This window comes from Solanum tuberosum, unplaced genomic scaffold, assembly GCF_000226075.1.
Source record: "Solanum tuberosum cultivar DM 1-3 516 R44 unplaced genomic scaffold, SolTub_3.0 scf00628, whole genome shotgun sequence".
In the NCBI taxonomy this organism is placed as follows: domain Eukaryota; kingdom Viridiplantae; phylum Streptophyta; class Magnoliopsida; order Solanales; family Solanaceae; genus Solanum; species Solanum tuberosum.
In genome coordinates this window covers 234,122-239,704 of record NW_006239545.1, presented here as the reverse complement: position 1 = coordinate 239,704, position 5,583 = coordinate 234,122, and the positions used below count along the sequence as shown (strand labels likewise).

Below are 5,583 nucleotides of genomic sequence, written 5' to 3'. Positions count from 1 at the left end.
TTGAGGATGAGAATTTGAATGAGCTTAGAAAGAAGACGGTGATTGGTAAGGTACAAGATATGGTTCTTGATGCGGGGGGTGTGCTCAATTTTAAAGGAAGGATTTGTGTTCCTAGAGTGGGCGTCTTGATTCAGAATTTATTGACAGAATCCCATGGTTCACGGTATTCCATTCATCCGGGTGTGACCGAGATGTACCGAAACTTTAAACGACTTTATTTGTGGCCTGACATGAAGAAAGACATAGCGAAATTTGTGGCTAAGTGTCAAAATTGCCAACAAGTAAAATATGAGCATCAAAGGCCTGCATGTTTGCTTCAGAGAATGCCAATTCTGGAATGGAAATGAGAAAGGATAGTTATGGATTTCGTAGTGGGTCTCCCCAATACTTTGGAAAAGTATGATTTTATTTGTGTAGTGGTTGACAAATTGACGAAATCAGCTCATTTTATTCCAGTCAGAGTAGACTATAATGCATAACAATTGGCCAAGGTATATGTAAGAGATAGTAGGGTTGCACGGCGTGCTTTTCTCTATCATCTCAGACCGTGGTACGCAGTTCACATCCAAGTTTTGGGGAAAATTGCATTAGGAGTTGGGTACTCAACTCACTTTTAGCACAACCTTCCATCTGCAAACGGACGGGCAGTCAGAGAGGATTATTCAAGTGTAAGAGGACATGTTGAGAGCATGTGTGATCGACTTTGGAGGATATTGGGATAAGTTCCTACCTTTGTGTGAATTCTCTTATAATAATAATTACCACTCCAGCATTGATATGACACCATTTGAGGCTATGTATGTGAGAGGATGTATCACCCATAGGATGGTTTGAAGCTAAAGATGTAAAACCTTTAGGGGTTGACTTGGTGAGAGATGCTCAGGATAAGGTAAGAAGCATCCAAGCTAAGCTCTTAGTAGCCCAAAGTCGAAAGAAAAAGTATGCAGATAATAAGGTAAGAGACGTGGCATTTCAAATTGGTGAGAAAGTTCTTGTTAAGATGTCACCCAATGAAAAGGGTGATGATATTCGGCAAGAAAGGCAAGCTTAGATCTTAATATATTGGACCATTTGAAGTTCTTGACCGTATAGGGCCAGTGGCAGTGGGTATAGGTTAGATTTACCTCCTAACTTATCGGGAGTTCATCCGGTATTTCATGTGTCCATGTTGAAGAGATATCATGGTGACAGAGATTCACTACAACAAATTTGATTTTCAGTTACGAATAATTTTGTCACCTAAAGCACATATTTCGTCACCAAAAAACTTTCGTGATGAAAAAAAAATCGTCAAGCATTCGTCCCTAAATCGTGTGTCACCAAATGTATACAGGCACAACTTAGTGTTTCGTCACTAATTATAGTTCTATTTACTACGAAAATATTTTTCGTCCCCAAATGTATAGTATCTATGACAAACTTGTTCATCATAGAAATTATATTTTTTTGTAGACAATGGTAGCTTTTCGTCACTAAAAAGGTCATTAATGCCGACGAAACTGATGCGTCACTTATTGTATTATATAATTAGTGACGACGTCATTTGTCTCTAAATTTAAATGTATTTCGTCGTTGAACAAACATTATTCCGTCACAAAAAACTGCCCTTTACATGTAACCATTCACAATATTATTTGTTCAACCTTTTCAATATTATGGAGCTCAATGTTAAATAAGACTCACTTCTTTCAAAAGCTCACCTTCAAAACTCTACAGAAGTTCTAAGACACCCATCCTTTTCTATTCTTACCTATTTACCACATTTTTCTTGTGTCTTAATAGTGGCTCATAATTTTCCATAGTACTTTATTGAATTGGTAACTACTACTTCTGATGCTTCGATTTTATCATTACATGTTTGTTTTTTTGCTTCGGTTATTGTACTGTTTGTTGTTGCTACCGATATGGTTACTTCACTATGGCATTTCCTTTCCTCATTGGTTTTGATATGCTTTATTTGAGTAAAGGGTCTATTGGGAATAGTCTCTCTACCTTCACAAGGTAGTGGTAAGGCTGCGTGCACACCACCCTCCCAGACCCCACTTGTGGGATTACACTCGGTATGTTGTTGGTAATTACTACTACTACTGCTACTATTTTTTAAGGTAATATTTTAGTAAGTAGCTTTTAGTGAAGGATAACATTGTATTAAGTAACTTTATAAGAGACTATTATTCTCCTTGCTTGACTCTCTTTGAGAATATTGTGTATATTAGATAGAATCAATTACATAGATATTATTTATTTGTAGTTATGTCTTTCCTAATTTTGACTAGATGTCTGTATAAACACTCAATTGCTTAGTAGAATGATCAAGCAATACATTCTCAATTCTTTTTCCATGTATCTCTTTATCACATTCTTGTCTGATAAAGGGCAAGGCGCTACTGCTATCTATCCTCTTTTTCTTATGCCCCTTGTCTTGGCAATCGAAACTCCCATCTGACTAGAAGTTTATATGTTGAGTAAATTGGGTGATGTTGTGACTTGGCAAGTACAAGTTTAATTTGAATATTTGTGTTTCATCCTTCTACAACTATATCAAATAAAAATCAGACTAAATTTAAGTCAAATGTTAGTACTGTAAGTTATTCCATTGAGAAAGCTTAAGCATTTAGGAGCTAGGGTTGAGTGGCTTGGTGAATGATCATGCAGAATGTGGTGGATAATCTTTCTTGTCAAGCACCAGATTTTAAGTGTCAGATTCTTGGCTTTTTCCTAACTGCTAATATGAGTACTTGTGATCTTGTGATAGAACCCGGTTCTCAATTGGGGCAAAGACCATATGCTGATATGCTCATTGACCCATGGGAGTATTACCTCTCCTGCTGACTCTTTTAGGGATGTAGTGAGATATCTAGGAGGCAGGGACTATATATTGGTTTCCACTTTCCGTTATGTATTTGTCAGTTACGCTTAAATTTGATCTACTTGATGCTATGAGGTCACATGATGCAGGTGGGTAAGCAGCGTTCTGGAAGCAGTAGAAGTTAACGAGCAAGTCCAAAAGGTTTGGTGCAATTTTTTTGTTGTTTTAGTGCGAATATGGTGCTGCTTTTTTGGTGCAATTTTGGAGTCTGTTTTTGGAGCTTTTCTCGTGCAGTTTTGGAGCTGTTTTGCTGTTGTTACGGTGATTTTCTGTTGCTGTTTTTGGTGCAGTTCTAGTGCTTTCTGGTGGTGGTGTTGATGCAAGTTTAATGCTGATTTAGAGGCTATTGTGATGCTGCTGTTTTGGTGTAATTCAAATGTTGTTTTGATACTTTTCTGGTGTAATTTTGGATCTTTTTTGCTGCTATGTTGGTGCAACCATAGTGTTGTATTAGTGTGAATTTCGTCCAGCTATTTTGGTTCATTGTCAGTACTATTTAGGTGCAATTCTAATGTTATTTTGATGAACTTTTGGAGCTATTTTGATGCATTGTTGGTGCTCTGCTGCGGTTTTGGTAAAGGTTTACTAAAATTTTAGTGTTGTTCGTTCTAGTACAAATCTGATTTCTACTTGTCATGTCTCGAGAATGGTGTAGTCACTACAATAATTGACGATTTCTTCTATGTTAGAGGTTATAGAAGACCTGGAAAACATATTTGCTTAAGTAGTAGAGGCTTTTCATTCATATTATATTTTTTTACTATTATTTACCCTGAAATTATTTTTGTTCCTTATTTATTAGACCTGTTAATCTATTTTAAATATTCATTTTGAGATGTCTTTAATAACATGCATCTCTTGTGTCAAGTGGCTGACATTGATTTTATTTTTGTCAAAAAATTGTTATACATGTCTGCAATGAACACAAACAATGTCAGTTTATGTGTGTCGTGAATATACACTATCTTACTAGTATTACTTTTATTCATGGGTTGATGTTTCAACTTGGAACTTAAAGGGAATTTCGAACCCTTTAAATCACTAAGTCAACTTCTAAATTTAAATGAATATTATCAATATATTGTGTAATTTTATATCAACTGGTCCTGGAGAATAGTGGCGGACCCAGGAGGTTCGAAAAATAAAAGTATTAACATGTAATTAAGCCAACAAAACAAAATTTCAAGGAAGTAGTAGTATATAGTTTTAGTGGCGGACCCTTGAATTTATTTTGGGTTTAAAACCAAAATTTTAGAATGTTTTATAAAATGAAAAACTAAATAAAACGTAACGTGAAAAACGGAACTGAAACTTAAAAAAAAATTAGAAACTAAAAGTAAAACGCTAACAGAGGGAATCGAACCCTTGACGTGTAGCTTAATTTCAAGGAGACCTACCACTAGGCTATCAGTTTCTCTTTGTCATTGAAGGGGTTCAAAATATATATATCTACATAAATATAGAAAATTTACCTTATACATACCGTGTAATTTTTTTCCCGAGGGGGTTCAGGTGAACCCCCTCGAACCCATGTGGGTCCACCCCTGCTGGTGAACTCTCTCACTACCCTATAGATCTGCACTCGAGCGTAGCCAAATGTTATTTTATATTTAAATTTTAAAATATTGTGATAAATGGTTAAATTATTCAACTAGAAAATTGAAATTGTCACTATTTAAACATTGTATATTTTGTGACAAAATTATGTTGTCACTAAGTCACAGGTTAATTAGAGACAATAAAATAATCATCACTAATTGCTTATATTATTAGAGACGAAAACCAAGGTCACTATTAAATATATGATTTTGTGGCTAAAAGCTTACAACATTCAACTACGAACTCTGTTTTGTCGCTATTGCAACAACTTATATTTTGTGACAAAATTATGTTGTCACTAAGTCGCAGGTTAATTAGAGACAATAAAATAATCGTCACTAATTGCTTATATTATTAGAGACGAAAACTAAGGTCACTATTAAATATATAATTTGTGTGCTAAAAGCTTACAACATTCAACTACGAACTCTATTTTGTCGCTATTGCACCAACTTATATTTTGTGATGAAATTTTTTCGTGTCCAAAATTGTAACTAATTTTATGACAAATAACATTTTGTCACAAAATGGATGCATTATTAGCGACAAAATAATGTGTCATTGATGAATTAAAATTTGTCACTAATTGTACTTAATAAATGGCGCCAAATTATTTTTTGGTGGGAAACTTTACTGGACAAAGCTTTTGCTACGAAATTGTACGTTTCGTCACTAAAAGTATGTTGCGCATACATTTAAATACGAAATGTATTTTTTGTCACAAAAGATGAATTATTAGTGACGAATTTTGTATCGTAACTAATAATTTCGTAGCTAAATATCACATTTGTTGTAGTGATTACATCTTAAAATGAGACTCAGTTGTGTTAGACAAAGACCTTTAGTACGAGGAAGAACCAATTGCAATTCTTGATCATGATGTCCGGAAGCTGAGGACCAAGGATATTAAGTCCATGAAAGTTCAATGGAAGCATCGTTCGATTGAGGAAGCCACTTGGGAGACCAAGAAGGACACGCGCGACAAGTATCCTCAGTTACTCAACAATTCAGGTACTACTCTACTGTCACGACCCAAGCCTAGGGCCTAGACGTGACATGACGAATGAGGAACCCGAAGGAACCCCAAACAAGCCTCTCAAACTTGTCATCACACT

General features: G+C 35.3%; 1 long non-coding RNA gene across 1 annotated transcript; it reads left to right on the top strand.

The window, feature by feature from the left end:
- The first annotated feature begins 2,751 nt into the window (after positions 1 to 2,751).
- On the top strand, positions 2,752 to 3,329 carry LOC107058753 (uncharacterized). The gene is made up of 2 exons (XR_001472301.1): positions 2,752 to 3,010; positions 3,160 to 3,329. It is a non-coding gene; the product is annotated as an uncharacterized lncRNA (long non-coding RNA).
- The last annotated feature ends 2,254 nt before the right edge of the window (positions 3,330 to 5,583 follow it).